The sequence below is a fragment of the Phalacrocorax aristotelis genome, chromosome Z, assembly GCF_949628215.1.
Source record: "Phalacrocorax aristotelis chromosome Z, bGulAri2.1, whole genome shotgun sequence".
In the NCBI taxonomy this organism is placed as follows: domain Eukaryota; kingdom Metazoa; phylum Chordata; class Aves; order Suliformes; family Phalacrocoracidae; genus Phalacrocorax; species Phalacrocorax aristotelis.
Window position 1 is genome coordinate 17,433,378 of NC_134311.1, and position 20,531 is coordinate 17,453,908.

General features: G+C 39.3%; 1 protein-coding gene across 2 annotated transcripts in view; it reads left to right on the forward strand.

The window, feature by feature from the left end:
- The first annotated feature begins 1,478 nt into the window (after positions 1-1,478).
- The window catches only part of CSNK1G3 (casein kinase 1 gamma 3), a 77,053-nt gene continuing 58,000 nt past the window's right edge, over positions 1,479-20,531 (forward strand). Inside the window, exon 1 of one of the 2 annotated variants that reach the window (XM_075078455.1) lies at positions 1,479-1,738. The gene's annotated coding sequence lies outside the window, so the exon portion shown is untranslated. The remainder of the gene's footprint in view (positions 1,739-20,531) is intronic. The other variant, XM_075078454.1, reaches the window with a different exon arrangement.

Here is a 20,531-nt window from a genome sequence, read left to right on the forward strand (position 1 = left end):
TCTCTGCATTGTCCCAAGACTGTATCCTGTATGATGCTAGAAAAGATCAGGTAAATTACTGGAAGAAAGTTAGATGTTCTGAAGGTGAATCTGTGCTCCACGTGGTAAATGAAGTGTTACACATTTCTGTGAATGAGTGACAATGACGTTATGGAGGTCTGCCTTACACACCAGCACACTACAAAATACTTAGCATAAATACAGGACAATTATCAATGGGCTTAAGTTACAAGACCACAGTTAAACATCAGCAAAATCTTTTGTAATGGGAGTAACAGCACAGATTGCCTTTGAAGGTTTTTTGGCAAAGGTAATTAGATGTCTACTGAGACTAGGAAATGCACAGCTGGGGAAAAGAAGACTGAGCGAATGACTTCTTAAAAGTCTTTTGCAGCTGTATTGTTTTTAATTCTTTGTTCTGCAAGGATTTCTAGAAGGTCCTGGAAAGATGCAAACTTTCCCTGAAAAAACTATCTGGGAAAGCAATACTTAAGGTATGTCAGAAGCTCCAACATTTAACCTTTGCATCCTCTCCCCTCCGTAGTTATAATGACTGTAAAACAAGCTGTTCATAAACTTTTAAAGCTATTTTTAATTTTTAAAGTGGAAAAAAATTATTTTTACTTAAAACCTTAGACCCTCAGTGGCCTGATGAGAGAACAAGAAAAGGGCCTCAAGATTTTTTTTGCACAGATGTGGGCACGAAGCGTATTATATAGCATCCATAGGTCTGTTTTTTAACATTTACGTGGTAGTTCTCACAGCCATCAAGCGAGAGCGCGGGGTTCTGATTTCCCCCGTTCCCCGCACGGGTGCGCGGGGAACGCCCGAGGCCCAGCGAAGCCAGCGGCGTGCAACCTCGCCCACGCGAAGTACCGTGCGAAGCAAGCGCCGCCGGCCCCGTCAGTCGCGGGGACTACGAGACGGGCAGTGCCGTTCTGGAGAAACTACCGAACGTCAGCGGCCCGACGTCAAAGGATGCTGGCGATTTCGGTCTGGAGCCCAGCAGAGGGTTAAGGAGAGCTGGCTCCGCCGCGCCCGGGCACAGAGCAGACTCGGGCAGCCAGCCCTTCCCGCGTAAAACGGCCACCTTCGCCCCCGCGGTGCAAAGCGCACCGGCTCACCGAGGCTTCGGGAGGGGAGAGGAGCCGCTGAGGAGCGGACGGGGCTCACTGCGCGCCGCCCGCCGCCCCTCCCTTCAGCCGGACCTCCAAGGTTCTGCGGGGAAGCGGCAGGGCTGCCGCGGCCGTGGACCAGCGGTGAAGAACCTCCCGCTGCCCGCGACGGCGCCCCGCTGCACACCCTCCCGCCGCCGCTGACCGTTACCCGCTCCCTCAGCGCTGAGGCGGGACCCAGCGGCGACGGCTCCGCCGCGCCCATCCCCTCCCCATTGGCTACCTTCTCTGCCCACCAGCGAGCCTCCGCCCCCGGGGTGTGTGCCTGGCGTCGCTTCTCGCCTCCCGAGTGCCTGCTGGCCTGTCAATCTCTCGGCCCGAAGGGTGAGAGAAGCCGGTCGCCCTTGGCCGAGCGGGCGCCTCTATTGCTTTGCTTTGCGTTCGGCCGCGACGCGGCCTTACTCGGCACCTCCGCGGCCGGCCCCACCGAGCGGCTCCAAGGCTGGGCAGTGTGCGGGATCAGTGCCCGAGGTGAAGGGCTCGCCCCGGCCCTGCTGGCCATCTCACGGCGGAGCTGCTCCCCATAGCTCCTCCACAGCGGCTCCTGCCGCTCCGCCCAGCTGGTAGGTAGCTGTCCCCGGCCGCCCTTGGAGGGTCGCCGGCCGTCAGCACCTCTCCGGCCGGGGCCTCGACCGGGCTCCCTCCCGCGGTGGCCGCGGGACGGGGCTGCCTGCCCCGCGGCGGGGGAGGCGGGCGGTAGCGCCTGAGGCGCGGGCCGCCGCGGCGCGCGGCCGGGGGGCGGCCCGAGGGGATCCCGGCGGCGGGAAGAGGGACCCTCCCTCTCCCGGATGGGAAGAGCCGTCGCTGCGGCTGCCCTCTCTGCCTGAAGAAGCCTTGCTGCCGGCTTGTGTGGTTTCCTGCTAATGGCCGGTTCGGAGGTGCTGGCGTGGTTAGTCCGGCCCAGCATTCAGCCGGTTTTGTAGGAACAAGTGTGTAACTTCGTTTTCCTGTTCTGTAGAAGCAGGTTGCTGGAGCGCGTTTGTACTGCCTTGGCTAGCAGGCGAGAGGCAACCTGAGCTGCCAGTGGTGATTTTTTCCCTTGAAGTTGTTCGCAAACACTCTGAATATAGTGCTGTTGGGTTCGATTCATGAGAGTGTCTAAGGGTGATACTAAAGGTGATTCGGTGTGAAACTTTTACATACCTTATTTTCAGGCTTCACTGTTAACTTTGCTGGCAAACGTTTAACGGGTGTTAGTGATGTGCTATGTGTAAAAGGAGTTGGAATCTTTTTAATGCGTTTTGTATGTAAGATTATTTGTAAGTAGGTGTGTAGTTATATGCCGTGCAAAATTTATTTTGCATGTTCTTAAGCATGATCATAAGTGAAGCACACTGTTAAGCTTTTAAAGCGTTGTTACGTGGGCTATGACTGCTTGTAGTGATAACAACTTATCTGCACTGACACTCACACCTTTGTGAACACTGAGTCGATGACAGCCAGGTGCATTTTATCCTGAGTTGCGCTGGGATGTAAAAGTCGAAGACGGGAGTAATGCAATTTTCCTTTTAGAGGGAAGAGATGAGATCAAGGTTCTTGTTAACTGTATTTTAGGAGATGTTTTCTACTGACATCAACATCCTTTTGTCGTTTTGTTTTGAATGGAGGAGTTTCAACAAGTGAAACAGTACTTGCAGTGGAAGTGGTATTTTATTGTGCTGCCTGAAATAAAGAAATTACCTGGCAAAGAGCAAGACTAGTTCATCAGCTGAGAATGACCTTCAGCTAATGAAATGAATCTTCTTGTTTTGCTATTGTACTTTTGAATCAAATAGATGTATTTGCTTATAAAATGTAAATTAATTTCAGAATCTAGAATACCAGTTCTAATACAGTAATACATCACGTTTCTGTAGTTTCTTTCTCCTGTGTGATTAAGATTACCTGTTTGTTTGGAGTACTTGCAGGCCCAGTTTTAATACCTTTCTGAAGTTGTTTTTCCCTAAAGAAAAAAAAGTCACTGATTCTGCAAAAGACCTTTTCCTCACCCAATTTACCTTTGTACAATTAACAAGACCTAATCTATGTCCTGTGGTAATTTTTCACTTTTTAACAGTCTCAAAACTAGAGTAAATACATTTTTTAAAGCTGATGCAGTGTATCAAAATTTAGTGTACCAACTGCATCTGCAAAGTGTATCCTATGAAAATAGGATTGTTTATGCTTCAGTGGCGACTATACTAAGTTGTTCTGTGATTGGAGGTATCAAAGTTACATGTATTTGCAACATCTTTACTTTTGTCTTAAAACTGTGTTGTAATAAAATATTGGGAAGTCTCCTGGTGTTTAAGATGAATTTACTTTAGTTATGACTTTGAGACAACAATACATCAAATGTGAGGAATAGGGAAGTGGCAGTAGTTTTTTCCAGTAATTATAAAAAACAACTTTCTAAAGAACAGAGTACTGATCAGCTGTATTAACTATATCTAACTTTCTTAATGAGTCATATTAGCTAAACAGATTTTTTTCTAGTCTGTTGTAAACAAAACATATAGCTACCTCTTGTTCCTTAGGTTTTTCTTCTTACTTTTAACTGATTGTTTTGTAATAGCATACACAAAAGTAATAACACAAAGGCACGCGCAAACCACAGAAAGAACGAAATCGTGAAGGAGTTTGGGATGCTGGTTCTTCACACTTTAAGCTCACTGATTCAACTGGAAACTGACTAGAAGGGTTTTCAGTCAATCCTATGTACCCCACCCAGTGTTGTATGTGCAAAAGCGCTGACGCAGTGCTTAGGGGAAGAGTGGGACAATGCTTTTCATTAGCAGACTGTGGTTAGATGATCTTAAATTGATCAGGATACCTGTGTGTTATTTAGCAATGAAAATGGGATGGTATATTCCCAAGGAGCAACTAATGTACCCTGGAAGAGTAGGCAAAAGCGTAAGAATTATAATGTTTGCTTTGCTTCTGGGCCTTTAACGTTCTTTCAAAGGTGTTTGTGACTCCTATATAATTGTTTTCCATGATCTATTAAAAAGTAACTTTTATCTAATTGTTATGTATGTACTTCCTGGAAATCCTTAATTTTAATTTTTCTTTTTTTTGCTCTGCAGGCATTTCAATGGTTCCTCAGTGCTGCTGCAGAACCAATGCAATGAAATCAAGCCTGCTGCTACTGAGCTTGTTTTTCCGAGTGTATTTCTGACTAGCTTCCTAGACATTGTCACTGGGGTTCTAGGGGTTTGTGGGCCACAGCGGAAATAGTTCAGTGAAAAAAAGTTGTGTGTTTAAGCTAAAGAGTTGCATAAATTAAAGCAGAGTAGTAAGAAAGTCATTAAAAGCTAGGCTGATGATCACAGATAAAGACAGTGACTGGAACATCTGTCCCTCTCTGTGACCTTAGGTAAGCCACTTTATAATTTAATGTCCTCTTTCGGCATTGGGAGAATGTAGAAGAGGAGCCATTACACACCAGTCAGTGCAGTAGAATTGGATTTTGGTTGCTTAGAGAGCTTTCTTAAAACAGTTCTTTCAAAGGAAGTTCTGAAACTCTTAGTAAGTGGTATTCAGCTATGTTCCAAAAATATAGATGAATTTGCTTGCATCAGATTTGGCTTACCTGTTATATTTAGTTTTAGTGTTCAGTAGATATGTTCATTACCTTTAAATGAATGAGTAGGAGGATCCTTTCTAAGAAAAAGTGCAGAAATATTTGTAAATATTAAATAGGCAACACTTTCACAATACTACAAATATGTTTACCAGTGCATTCTCCGAGGATGTTTACTGAACTGCATTATCCTTCATCTGTTGCATAGAGCATTTTTGTTGGAACATGTTTCACGGTAGTTTCCCTTCATCCACTCTTCTTTCTCTTGTTTATTCCTTTATCTGATGTTTTTCAGTATAGCTACATGTAAAAGCTCAGCATACATTTTAGGAAAGCTTTTTAATACAATGTAGATAATACCTACTTTTGGCTGATCAGAGAGGGGTATTTTATATGCAGTAAGTGTACCATGTAGGTATGGAAAGAAGACAATTTTTTTTCGCTATTTGTATGTCTACTATCCTATTGCTGCCTTGTGCAGTGGATTTAGGAATGGGAAGAGACATAATAATAAATCAGAACTGTTGTTGTAAAAAAATTTACTCGGGTAACTCTAGGTGACAAAGTCCATGACATACCCGCAGGTAAGATTTGCATACTTCAGGTAGGTTTATTACTTAATCTGACTTTGTGTAGAACATCATTAATGTAATTACAACAGTGTTTTCCTATAATGTAAGCTTACTAGCCTGTTTAACTTCAAACATACCAAGACCTTTTAAATAACTGTTTTATATAACTAAATCTGTTAGTAATTTAATGTAACTTTCCTAGAAAGGATTTTTTTCAGGTTATGTGAATATAATTGCCTGTGTCGGAATTTATATTCTTCATTAATCACATGCTTAAATTATCCTATTTTCAGTTAAGATGGGATGTGGACTATAGCGATGGAGGATAATGTCCTCTGCAGTAGTACAAAAATACTGAGAGGTTTTATGATACAGGGCTTAGATTCCAGTTCAAAGTATGTGGCTTGTCACACTTTCTTGTAGTTTCTGTGTTTATTCATTGCATAATTTTTGAGGTGCCATGCTCTTTATTCAGGGAAGTGTGTACAATAACAGAAAGCAGATGGAACAGTTTCAAACAGAATCATAGTTAATGGTGATGTTTGTGTGGCGGTTAGCCTATGGAAGTCACTGGGAAGTGTGCTGTCTTCTGAAGTGCACTAATCTGAATGTGAAACAGCAGTCACTGAAATTGCATCACAGGCTATTGGGAAAGACATCCTCTCTTCTACCAGATATTTCTTCCCTTGCCCCATTCCTGGCTGTGCAGTTTTGTACCTCCACTCTTGCTCTGGATCTGTCTCGTGAATATTCTGCTGAGTTGATTCAGCTTCTGTTCAGTAGCAAGTTACTGCTGAGTGTGTGAACTTTCTACTAGGTTAGCGAGTGAATGGCTTTAGAGAGGTGCTGAGGCTGGTCTAAAGTGACCAGCAGGTATCTGTGACCAGATGCAGCAGCAAAAGAGCACCATCATGCTGACCTGTTATGTTGTCTGATTGCATTTTTCAAAACAAAATTTCAGACTTAGATTGTCTGTATTGTAGCCTTAAATCTGTTCTCTTTGGTTCAGTTTGTCCTTGGGCTTGAGATGCTGATTACCTAGTAAACCTTCATCTGTTATGTTTGGAAGGCTGCATGGGATGTATTTTTGAGGAAAATTACTGTTGTGTTTCAGAAGTATGGGCTCCTTGGCAGATTACCTTTGTGATGCTGGAACTTGTGATTTAGTCCGGGGTAGGACACACCTTTGTAGCCTAGAAGAAAGTACTGTTTAAAAATTGTATTGTTATGTATAGAAAAATCTTGAGTACCTTTCTGTATTTAAGGCACTAAACACTTTCATTTTAGGTCTTTATATCTGGACTTAAATGAAGCAGCTTGCATTTCATGTGAAGACATGGAAGACTTTTCAAGTTTCAACAGCTTTTTTTTATTGTAATGATATAAAACAATATTAGAAAAGTATTCAGTGTTGCTTTAGAGGAGTTCCAGTAGCTTAAAATGAAGCATGTAATTATTTTCAGATATTACTGATATTGTTGGTGTCAGCTTAAATGTAGATAATGTCCATATACATACAGATATCTTAGATTCTGCAGCACTCTTAGGAAGATGAAGTAATACTGTAGAGGTAGCAGTCAGGGACATAATTGTTGAAAGGGTCATGGGAGACATGTTTCACTCTAACTTCAACCACTAGTATTTTCTTACTTGTGTCTTGCAAACACTGGCTTCTGAAAACAGTTGTTCAGTATGAAACTTTTCCTTTCTCTTTGAAAGATTGCCTCTAAAAATTGCTACTCATTCATTTCTTACACTATTCCAGGAGCAGGTTGCTCAATGTGTCAGGTTATGAGAGTTTTTGCTTCTGTTAACATTTGTTGCCAGTAGGCTGAGGCATTTCTAAACATGGAGAGATAACACAAGATGAAACTTGAATTTACAAGTGACAATAAACAGGCAGAGAAGAATTTTACCCGCAGACAACACGAAGACAGAATGGCTAAATTTCCTCTTAAGCTTTTGCGAGGCAGCAATAAATGTCTTTGTCTTCCAGAAATGCTCTTTTAATGTTTGTTTTTTAATTTTCTCACTTAGAACTCTAAGTAAAATCTCTTGATTGTACTTGGAATTTTCTTCTGAAAGCAGCAGTTTTAACCAAGCTTAGATTTTTGGCTCTGAACATATGTTCCCATAAGTTTAATGCAAAAACAATTTAGGTGGAGTAGGTAGTCAGCTGTCCACAGTGAAGGAAGGATGTTATCTATTCTGTGTGTTAGTAGCTTGAGAGCTGTTCAGCTTGTAACTTGTATTACTGGGCAAGCGACAGTACATCTCTGAGTGAGAAGTGAAGGCAGTAGTTTTATTGTGGGAAGAAACTATGGGCTTTGCTAAAAAGAGAGCTCAAGATGTAACAGAGGGAGGCCTGGGAATACTGTGGAAACATGGAAGATATCCAACAAGCTGAAGCTACTGCAATGAGGTTGTGTGGGCATTGAACACTACTCTGTGGAGAGCAAAGCTTAGCTAACATTGCTTTTGAGGAACAATTCTCTTAGTCTGCATCTATTTTAGCCTCTGTAAGGAGTAAATTAAGAGTGTACTACACAGTGCCGGCATCAAGATAGTGACATTTTCTCATTTTAGTGCATGAGAACTTTGTTTTAAATTAAAATTGGTGTAGCTAGTTAATTGCCATCAGACCTTGGCAAAACTGATGTCAGCAGCATGCAGGTTATTTTGTTCTCAGATCTTTTTATTTACACCAGATGATTTAATGTTCAGTGTTGTTTGGTTTTGTATAAAACTTTGGTAGACCTGTTTTTTTTTCCACTGAGTTTCATAGGAAGTCAGTGGTTTAAGTGTAATTTATATTAGATGACTAATGAGGAATTTAAGATCTTAACTGTGGCTAACTCTTCTTTAAAGTCATGTCCCTATGCATCTTATGGGTTCAATATGAAGATGACAAGCGTGATTCTAATTTGTGGTGTCAGGCTTTTTTATCTTTAACATTTTATTCCAAATTAAACTTATAAAGCAAGAAGAAAACTTTTTGAAAATATTATGCTGTAGTTTAATTTAAGTAAAGACATTTTAGGTAGCTGTTGCAGTGAAAGCCATGCATGGGGAGGCAGGGCATTGCAAGTATATGTTAGTAAAGTACTTGGAATTTGCTGCTGTAGAAAGTACCTATCTAATTTATGGAGACTATTAAAACAGCAGAATCATTTGATTGCGATATAGTTTGTTGTTGTCAGAACTTTGACAGATTCATAGCTGCAGAACTTACTCTGGAGATATTTTCCTGTACCATGGGTTATGCCTTTCCTTATGTGCAGAGTTGACAGGAACATCTATGGTTAACATCTGTTGTAAGATTGTGTATTTGCAGTGGCAAAAACATCGTCTAATTAAGTCTGAGGTCCTTCATGCTAGTTTCTGCCTCAGACAGAATAGTTTGGATTAAACCACTTGGCTGATTTGGAAAATAAACATAGGGAAAGACGTACCATTATGAGGTGAGAAGAAAACCCAAAACAAAACCAAAGAAAAACTCTTACTCAACTTACCAACTTGCTGATAAGTTCTGGTACTGTTAAGTTAAAGCATGTACTAGTTTTGATGCGGTGGTTTATCAATATCTTCACAGTTACTTAGTCAAGTTCTGCTGAGGTCTGAGGCTTTTGGAAACACCAACAGAGCTGACAGTCTGGGAGAAATTCTACAAAAATAAAGTCCTGACTGTGTTCACGTCTAGGTTGCATGAACAGAGCAACACTTTTCCTGGAACCTGCTCTGTCATGTTGATGGGAGATCTCTGTGCTGCTGGGCACTGTAATGTAACAAAAAGTTACTTTCCAGCTTGTGATTTTAGCACTTTCTTTGCTTCTACCCAGGAAAAGGAGAAAACACAACTCCAGCAGTGCGTGGGTGACTCAGACTGTGACTTGGGCTTTGCCTGAGCTGGGGGTCAAAGGAGTATTTCCCACCTCTTGGATCCCAGTGCACATATCCATGCTGGCCTGGTGTGGAAGAACACGCTTTGAGCTGCAGTTCAGTATAGTTGTAGTTTGACTAAAGTAAAAGGAGAGCTATAGGGGGGGGAAAAAAACCCCAAGTGATTCAGGAACAGCTGAGAGGGCAAATGAATTTTGGTAAGGTCAGAATGAGGAAAGGTGGAGTTTCTTAAACATGCTCCCAGTAGTTCTGTGTTGTCAACCCTGTGAAACTTAAGTACATGCATCTGGAGGTCTGGCCTCCTAAAAAGAAATAATGTTCAATACTACTGGTAATAGATGACTGTCTTATGGGATCAAATAATGATCTGTCAGGCACGAGCATGTGATGTCTTACTTCCTAGCTTGTTTTTTCAGGAGCACAGTAGTTAATGTTTGATGTGACTGCAGTTGCAAGTCGAAAAATTCCAGAGCCGAAATCATTTAACTTGAATTTGGCTCCCCTTTTAAGTGCTTACAGTAGAGTACGACCATGTAATTAAAGATAGGGGTGAGGAGGAATTGGTCTCAATGAATTAAATAGACGTTTCATTTTGAAAACTGCTATTCACAATTGCTAGAGCACACAATGTACTTTATCCTAACCAAATGCTAACCTGAAAACAGAATTGGTTTCTTTTGGGCTCTTAGAAGATGTCTTTTTTCCCCTGCATAGCACTGCAGGGCTTCACCATCATGCTTAATTTTGTCTTCAGACATAGTTATGGTGTTAGATCAAAGGTAATGCTATTCTTGCTTTGTTTTCTAACTTTTAGATGTGTTCAGCTTACAGTTTCTTTAGCCTAGCTTTAAGCTAATCTGTACCTTTCAGCTGCTCTGCTATAACAGTTTAGTGCTGATGGTACAATGCTTGTTGTAGAAAATGGAAGCATCCATTATGTAGCATTAGCTAGCTCAGCATTAGCTTTCTGTCAGTTGTGGACAATATAGCCCATTTAAGTGTGTGTGGGAGGGTGGTGTTGGAAAAGTGAAAAAGCAAATTACTGGAATGCTGCTTAAGCATCAGTTACCTTCTTTCTCTGCTCCTTAGTAAACAAGCTTAATACTGTTTTATTAGATTTATGAATTATTCATTGTGTTATACCACTCCTTTCTGAAAACTCAGTTTCAACTGTTGCTCTAAAATGGTGGTTATAGGATTCTGCAAGAAGGGTGCATACACAAAAAAATTTTAACCAAGTAAATGCATTCACTTACATGGAATCCTAAAGTGAAGTTGGTGGGATTTTGCGGTGGAACCCTATAATGAAGTGTGATTTGTGGATTAGGGCCAAACTTTTCTTCTAGGTCAGTGAGAAAATAGAAGTGTTTATGCACTGAACAGAAAATAGCAGTCTTTCATTGATGTTCATTTTAAGTTTACAGAGATGGAGAGACTGCTTGGGGATCTTAATTTTTATGTGGCTAGTCCAATCTGTCACTTGGGGAAAAACTGTATTGAGTCAGGATGACCCTGAGTACTGTTCCTGTCTTCTGATATGACAGTATTTTGACCAGAACAGGCAATTGGGTGGTGGAGAAGGCTGCCTTATTCTTACTTAGCTAGCAGGCTTTCAAGTGACAAAATTAAATGTATGGATCAGATAAACTTTGGATATTGATAGCCCTCAGATTACTTCATGTGACTTTAAACCTTGGTATGAGAAAAATTACAGTAGCTTAGCCAGAATGGACTTTTAAAACAAGCTTCAATAAAGATAAAGATATATTTTTGGTTAGTTTTTGTACAGAGGAAGCCTTAATTAGATTTTGTGTATTAAAGATTATCCATGGCCATATGTGGTTTGCTGATGAACTTTCCCTGGTTTGTATATATATTATTAGTACAATATATTAGTATAATTACTAATAGTTTATTAAAAATTGAATGCATTACTTCTAGCTAATAAGTATTATAAATTACAGTCTATATACTAATAATTTATATTACATTTGCCTGTATATAGATAGTAAATATTATATAAAAGCTCATTCTAGGATCTTGAACAAATTATGTTCATTGAAAAGGTGTGGCAGTTGATACTGGAAGAGGGAAATTTAATTTTTGATTTTTATATCTATATACATGTGTGTATATTTCTTATATATACATATATACAACTTGACCGGAAAATGTGGCTTTTTAAAAGGTTTGGTTGTGTAAATTTTATTCATGAGAAAGCCACTCAGACTTACCTTGACGTTTTCAATTATGCGGCTTATTTGAGTGAGTCTCATTTGTATGTGTTTGTGGACTGAGACTGTGTGTATGTAGACTTCATTCAGATATATAAAACTTAGTGTTGTATGGGGAGTATCTTAGAAATCTGTAAAAGTAAAATAGATTTTTTAAAAAAAGTTACTTTCACAAATTCTGATAATCTCATTTGCATGCCAAAATTAATAAATTCTGTTCTTGTTTTGCTTTGCAAAACTGTTCTGTGGATTTTGAATGGGATTGATATTACAGAAGGTAGAAGCAGAACAAGACTGGGTGCTGCCTGAACAGTATGCTTGAGGTAGTCATAGAAAGCGAAGAATCTGGAAAATGTAGACTTTTAAGTAAAAAAGAAATGGTAATGTAGATAGACCTTGAGATACAAATGCCACGTTGTTGGAAATGCTGGTAATGCAAACAAAACTTAAGTGTCCTTGTGATGTGTGGGAGTGCTGAAGAGCACAAATAAAAATAAGTGTTTTGAGGCCATGTATACTGAGAAACAAATTGCACAGCTGAGCTCCTGTGTGATCTGTTATAAGGAGATTTCATTTGCCTTTGAAATTAGGGTATTAGTTTGATCTGCATGTGGTAAAGGAGTAGTAATTGCATTGCTTGTTTCCCCCCTTTGCTGATGAAAATTAGGAAGGATTTTGAGCATATTGATACATTGCCTACTTGGTGGAATTAATGTACCAAATGTGGGATCTGGACTTCAGTAATTTGAAAGGCAAGCTGGCTGGGAAAGAACGAACAGTAGGCTGAAAAAATTCACCCTTGTTTCTTGGATTAGTTCACATCAGCTGCAAAAAATTATTGGGTTTTTCAGGGAAGAATGGTATTGCTTCGGAGAATTTGCATGTTCCTTTTAGAGTGCTTCCAAGGTAGTTGCTGACTGACTGAAGACAGAACGATAAGTATGTATGAAACAGGAGAATAAAGCATTTTTAGATGAATCAACTAATATCTGAAAGTCTGATGAATCTTGAGGTGTGATAGAAGTGGTAGACAGGAAAAAGCAGATAGTGCCAAGCTGTATTTTGTCTTTTAACATAAAAAGACTTAAAAACCTCAAAAATTAGGCTGTGTTAGACTTGGAAAAGTTAAAGTTCCCTGTATATATCAAGTGGATTACATGGTTGTGAACAAAATGAGTTACTGATTAATGAGTCGTCATTATGTTCAGGTTACACTTAGAGAACACCTTCTAAGAAATGTAACGTGATACAGTAATGAGCAATTTCCATACATGTTCCTGACAGCTAGATAGATAAATTGTGTCAGGAAAAATTTGGAAATTTTTTTTGTTTGCTTTTCAAACTCACGTCATGAGTGTGTAACATCTGTGGAAGCTCTACATATTGAATATTTCAGCACTCATTTTGTCCTTAGCTTTGACTGAGGTGCTAATGATTTTGCCTTTTCCTGCTTCTGAAATCTGGAAGATGATGAAGTAATATTCTTAAGTCAAAGAAGAATGTTGGTTACGTTTGAGTTATGCAATGACTCTTTTAATATCTGTTTTTATTTTGGAGTTTGTACATGAAACTATTTTTCTTTTCAGGCTCAAATTAGTGATAAAAGGAAACCATCGAAGTGATATGATACCAATATTATAAGCATCTATTTGTATGAAATATAAAGCTACAGACAAATTTATTTGTAATATAAATTGTTGGAATAGCAACTCCATCTTTTTGGTTCATGTGACCATCATGTGAAGGTTGGAATTTCTTTCACTGGACTAAATTGAAAATAACAATATTTAATGATTAAAGGGTGGATCTATTTTTCACTTTAAGTAAACAATGAATCTTACTAAATTTTATATAAATTTAGAGATATTTTCCAACTTAAATTCTACCCAACAGTTTTTCGATGGTAAAAACTGCTGTCTTAAACTTCCAAGGGTCCTTCAATTGTGAAACTTTTTGCTGTGGATTTGGAGTTTCACAGGTGTCATCTGTTGCATGGAGACACATATATATAAAAATGAATGAAAATGGTGCAGTTGTCTTGGAGCTAGGCTAGAAAGAACAGCTTACTCTTTCCATGAGGCGTACAAACAATACCAGAAATAGTTGATTAGATATTTTTAGATAGTAAGTAGAAAACTGTGTGGGTAATATTAGATAATATTTAGATAATTGTGTATTGATTACCTCAGAATGAACCTCTCATCCTGAGCTTGATTTCAGATTTGTAGTATGAATTAATTTTTCTAATGTTAAATACTTCTAAAGGAGTTTTGCTGAATAAAATTCCATGTTACTTTATCTGTGGTCCAAATATATTTGCAACATTCGAATTAATATTGGCAATTGAATGTGACTGTTTTCTGTCTGAAATAAGGGATCCTTAGTAGGTAAATTATTCCATAAAAACTATGTGTAACATTAGAGGAAGGCTCTTGGAAATCTTCGGCAGAGGCACTAGAAACTTTCTCTGCCCTCTTCTAGAAGGTGTGAGGAGAAGCTTTGCTGCTAGATGAGTGTCAGTGCCAAAAACCTTGAGACCTTGGGAATAGAATTATGTGAACAAGAGAAGCTTGAGAGGTGAGAATAACTGAAGATGTGTTGAAATGGTTTGTTTCATGAAATCTCTTCCTCCCTATCTCTAATGCTACTGTATGCTTTTTCTAAACCGAGGGGAAAACCTTAATATATATACTTAAAACCTTAATATACTAGCAGTGATATAGGATCTTGTAATTATACTCTGGAAGGTAATGCATATGATACCAGAGGGAGCAGTTATGGTTGCATGTTTCATTTAACTTTGGCATTTCTGGACAGCAGAATATTTTATTTGGCAGCTTTAATATTCTCTTAATAGGTTTGTTTAAGAGTAAATCTGGAACATGAAAAAGGGATGAAGTAGCTAGTAAGTTTGTATTTTAAAGGTGACTTGCACATTTGAATGTGAACATGGTTATGACACACCTCGGAATATGTAAACTAGCATGTAGTTACGGTGGTGCTGCTGCAGCAGGCTCAGCCATTTGAGATGTATGAATAAAGGTGCTTAAATGAGTTAGTCTTTTTACCCTGCCTTACAAAGGGTCCTCAACAGTATTGTTGCAGAGTAGGGTTCTCGTTAAGTGGTATATAGTCTTTGGTAGTGTTAACTGGGACATTTTCAGTTGAGACTGAGCGATGTATAGATATATATCCCTGTAATCTACGGATGTCTAAAATGTTTTCTAGGTGTCACTTCTTCCTCTGTGCCAATACCTGTATTAGAATTTGAACTCTAGCAGCCTGCCACTTTCTGACAATAATTTGACTTTGACCCTAAGGCAAACTTTAAATGGGATGTTCTTATGTGAGTGTGGCTGTGCAAGAAATTACAAATACTTGTGTAATAACAAAACTCGATGCTTTAAAATTGCCAGCTCAACTGAGGCTTTGGGTTCTTTTTTCCACTGGTAGATGTGAAAGAAACTGTGTTTGAGTGTGTGTGCATCATCTTTGGTAGTGGTACAACATAAAGAACGGGCAGGTGTTTCCAGGGTACTTGAAAAAGGAGAACTTTAATACAAATGTGATTAGATGACTTGATGAAATTTTTGTGGCCTTGTGTAATTATCCTTTTTTTGTTATAGCTGGTGTTGCTATAACCGCTCCATTAGGTTTTGAATGCTGAATCAAGGAGGAAAAGGTTAGGAGGATTTAAAGGAAAAATTCTCCAATGTAGGTTTTGGGAAAGATTGTTTTGCTTCATGGATTTTCTGTAGCAGTGTTAAGTTTGATCAATGTCTAATGTGTTCTTTTGGGTGAAATGTGAGCTTGGAACAATAGCAGCAAAGCTGTTGAGTATACTGGGTGTATAATAGAATAGAAGACAGAATAGAGCCTAAATATGTTTTTCAAACTTGCCCCATGTATATAGTATTACAGTATTTTTCTTTAAACAGTTTTCTTTAGGTGTTTAGGCAAATATTCTTTGAAGTATAAATCATTCAGGGATGATAATCTATTTGTTAGGGGAAAAAGTACTGAAGCTTTCGCACAGTGAATTCATTCAGAAATGAGATATTTACTTAACTTTAATTTCTACATGCTTAGTTCTGTATGTGTTCTTAAGATTTCCAGTGTTCTGAGTTCTTCAGGATTATACAACTGCACAACATGAATTTAAATAAAAAAAAATAGTTTGAGTGTAGTGGTGAATCGAAAGATCTTTTTTTAAAACATAAAACTCATTCAGTTGCTCTCTGTAGAATTCTATCCAGCAGAGAGTGCTAAACAAGCTGGCTTGTCTGGGTTAGAATCGCCGTGTCTATTAATTAAGCAAGGTTTGTGTGCAAATCACCCATGTGTAAAACATATTCTGTAGAGTAAAAATGTCCCTTCAAGGAAAGAGTTGCCCCTTTGTCCCCATCAAACACAACAAAATCACTCATCTAACCTTTAGACAGTAGAGATTTTTAGGGAATGGTCTGTTTAGTCCTTGCCTTGGCTTTGTTGAAGTATTTAATCACCTATTGTAATTCAGAAAGAACGTTCCTTAATTTGTGAGGTCAAGTGCACGAAAGCTTGAAAGTCAATGCATGTAGGTGAATTATATATAGCTTGTTCACTTAATAGAGCAGAGACCTGAGTAAACCTTCCTGAGCTGAGAGTAACTACTGTAGTTGCAGAGTTAGCAGTTTAGCCACACCAGTGTGTTGGTGAATCCAAGCTAGTAAGTTTTGTCTTTGACTTCTTATGTAAAATGTGATAAAACCAGTACTGGCAGAAATAGTTAATTCTCTGTGGACCCAACAAATGCAGTTGTCCTCACGTGCTGCTTCATTGCTAATTTCAGCTTATATAAAAAAGCATATCTGCTGGCTCAACAGTAGAAGATGGAAGGGCATAAGTTGCCACATAGTAGGTGTCATCCATATGAGAGAGGCATTTTTAGAAACTGAAATACAATAATGTTTGGTTTCATGCATTGTTGCCTTAAATTTCAGTAAAATGCTCAAAGCATTATTTAAACATTATGAGAAAAAAACTATTGAGAAGGAATTCAGTTTATTTACTGTTTAAAGTATTTGATTGGGTTTTATTATTTTTTTCTCCTTTGTGATTTGCTGTCAAACTGCTAGAACCATTTACAAAACTAATGTACTTGCTAAATGTTGAAGCTTATACTCAAGCTTATCTTTATGCCTTGAATCCATTGTAACTTATCTTTTCTATTCCTACATTCTCAGTTTTTAAAATGATATCTGGGAAGCAGCTTGTGGTGGGTCTGTGTGTGGACACAAAAGTTTTGGAAGCAGTGGTTTCCTAAAAAGCCTAGTGGTAGGCTATTTCTCCTGGAAGCACTTGCTGCTTTAAAAAAGCAGTTACTGACCTACAGTGTTCCCAAGTTTCACAAGTTTGAAAGACATGAGTGTTTCTTTTATAAATGCACTGGGTGTCTGTGCCCAGGTGCTGCTGGGGTGCTGCAGAGGCCTCTTCAAGGAGAGGCTGGGGCTGCCCTGTGCCAGACACACTGCAGGGCAAAGCTGAGCCCAGCAGTGAAGATGGTGGTGCCTCCAGGAAATCATATTTAAAAAGAGCTGCTGTGCAGCTTTTTTTACCCTGAGAGGAGTGAGAATATGTGAGAGAAACAGTCCTGCAGTTACCAAGGCCTGTGAAGAAGGAGGAAGAGGAGGTGCTCCAGATGCCAAAGCAGATTCCCCTGCAGTCTGTAGTGAGGACCAGGGTGAGGAAGGCTGTGCCCCTGCAGCCCATGAAGAAGACCATGGCGGAGCACACATCCACCCTGCAGCCCATGAAGGACCCCACATGGCAGCAAGTGGATATGCCCTGCAGGCAGCTGCAGCCTGTGGAGAGCCCACACCAGAGCAGGCTCCTGGCAGCAGCTGTGCCCTGTGGAGAAAAGCCCATGCATTAGCATACTTTCTGGCAGAACCTGTGCCCCATGGGGGACCCATGCTGGAGCAGTCTGTTCCTGGAGGACTGTGTCCTGTGGTGAGGACCCATGATGGAGCAGTTCATGAAGGGCTGACTCCTCTGGGAGGGCCCCCAAGCTGGAGCAGGGAAGCAGCATGAGGGGGAAGGAGCAGCAGACAGGAGCTGTTATGGACTGGCCACAACCCCCTTTCCCTCTTCCCCTGTGCCCCTCAGGGGAGGGAAAGAGGTAGAGGGGTGAGAAGTGAAGGAGTGAAGTTGTGTGTGGGAATAAGGGGTGGTGAGAGAGAGGTGTTTTTAGCTTTGTCTTTGTTTCTCACCATCTTGCCCTATAATAACTGGCAATAAATTAATCTTGCCATTTAGGTTTCTTTTGCCTATGACCGTAATTGATAAGTGATGTCTCTGTCTTGGCCTTGACCCATGAGCTTTTTCATCTTATCTTATTCCCACTGTTTTTCTGAGGTGGTGGAGTGAGAGAGCATCTGGGTGAGCATCTTGCAAAAGATCAAAAAGAAAAAAGGGGCAAAAAGAGATTTATCATAAATTAGCTCATTTTTTGAAAGCAATTAAAACTTAAACTGCTGTAACTTCAGTTTCAGAGTGAGGACTGGAATTAAAAAATACTGGCAATAGTTTATTTGACAGGATTCTGTTCCAGATTGGCTCTTTCAATTAATAAATTAACTTATAAACAGCTTAAAAGAGCATCTAATTTGATAGTTAAATGTGAAGTGTTCTATAATAAGCCATTTTCAGTGTCTGAGGCTGTGTGAGTTATCAGGGAACATCTTCTCTTGATGAAGACTGTAATATTAGTATAAACTGACTTTTTCAAGTCTGTTGCCATTAGTGCCTAATAAACTGGTATCTAAAATACTATATTGTTAAATTGCAGGAAAAGGTATTTGGGTGTGCAGATAGGATGTATTTAAAATGAAGATCCTAAAGGTATTGCAAGTCTTAATCTCTGGTAACTTAATACTGTTGGAGTGGGCTTATTATTTTGACTTTCCTAAAGAGATTCCTATGATTATAGATGGGTTAAAAATGTATTGTGCAGATTGATTTCTCACTGGCAAAACTTCAATGTCTTGTTAACTTCTAGGCTTCATCTGGCCATGCCTGCACACGGAGCAGCTAATATGCTTTGCATAAATACTAAATCTGTCCTTGAGCTCCCAGCTTGAATTCTCTGGTACAGTTTTATTGCGACATGAGCTGTAACAGTGTGAGATTGGAAGCTTTTCTAGTGATGATGGACTTACTTTGGCTATCAACTGCTTTTTTAGAGTTCACTGTTGCCTTAGTGCTGCTACTGAATTTCTAGTGCCCTTTGTCCTCATGTTGCCTGCTTGTTATTCCATGCTCCTTGTGCATCATGACTGACTTATTGGCAGCCTCAGAACCCAGCCTGTTATGGCTAAGTTTTCTGCTTAGTTAGCAGGGCTATGTGCTATGCTCAGGTGACAGTTAAATACAAAAAGAAAATGAGGAAATCTGAAATAAATAACAAAACTAGAACTGTCTTGTCCTTCCAAAATGAGGTTGTGATGCACTAGAAGAATACAATCTTAAACTCATTTTCCATGTGATTAGATACTGTATATGTGTCAACAGGTGAGCTATGGAAAACTTGTAAGCTAAGAATCCTGTTAACTCTGAAATCGGATTTGGCTTTGCCTGCATATCCAGTCCCTTCTGTAGTCATAGTACTCTGTTGTGGAGCATGTTGGTATGAACTATTAGCACCTTTCTAGCCTTTCACTCTGAGACATGTCTTTCAGGACTTGGTAGTATGAAGATTTTGGTATGTGGAAAATAGATCCAGGAAGTTTGGCCTTACACTGCTGCTGAGATGACCAAAGCACTGTGTTAGTATCTGTCTATGCTTTTTTACTCTTCGATGATGGGAGTAATATGCAGTGCTTAGGTGCATTGCTTCTGGTTGCCATGAAGCCTGTGTATTAGCACTAAAAATTCTAGGATTTTTTACACTATTATTTCTCACTGGAGAACCAGTAAGATATGGAACATAAGTCTTTTTTTCTTTGGTACTTAAAATATTTATGCATTCTGTTGCATCAAATATACTTTCTAAGTACTAAATGGTGCCCTTGAAGTCTTACCTCAGCACACTCCATTTCTAGTTTTCTTATTCTTCTCCAGCTTTTGTAGCAGAGTGGGTGAGGAAAAATTACTTATTTCTTCCCATTGAGTCTATTCCTCTGAGGTCTGTGGTTTGGAAAGTAACTTTAGGGTATCTAGGTAGTGGTGCTTGACCCTGCAAGATTATGCTTGATTTTTTTTTTTTTTCTTTTAAATGCCTCTGTCTATACCATTCCACACGACTGAGTTCATTACTTACTGCTGAAGTCCTTTTCCCTTGAATTAAGCAAGTCTGCTTGGACTGGAACCTGCATCTATGGGTTTTTTGGTTGTCATCAGAACAAGTCTTTCATTCCCCCTTTCCTAATACGGTGATCATGTTTCTTTGCCAAACAAATTTCCATGTGCTTTGTTTTTCAGGTGATAGAGAAATGGCTTTAAGAAATGAAAGTGTCTTCAGTTCAAAGTGTTTAAAATAAGCTTGTGATGACTATCTTTAAAATAGGCTGTAGCACATGAAATTAGTTATTTTTCCAGACTTTGTTTTCTTCTGCTGCAATGTATTCCTAACATTGCAGCAAATGTAGCAAAACAATTTTGAACAGATAGCTAAAATTTCAGGGTGAGTTACATAAGTAGTGGCCAACTATCCTATGAATTTTGGATTTTGAAGCCACTGTTGTCAAACAGAAAACAATATTTGCTCTTATGGGTAAGATAAAAATGGAAGCTTTCTTGGGATCTTTACTGAAGTAGTAAGCTAACATGTTTTTGCTGAAATTCATGTTGCAACTAGTGTCTGGGCAATGATGCTAAATGGTAGATGAAGGGAGTGGGGAAGGAAATTTGACATAATTAAATGGGGCGGGGGGCAATAAGTAAATACATTTTATTTTCAGACTGTAGGAGTTACTGAAAGAACTGAAATGTCCTTGCCATGAGTTTATAAATTGTGTGTATCAAAAATTATAGTTCAGAAAAGATAATGGAATAATTTTAAGTTTGAATATCTTTCTATAACTTCAATAACTGTGTAGCTTGAGCATTT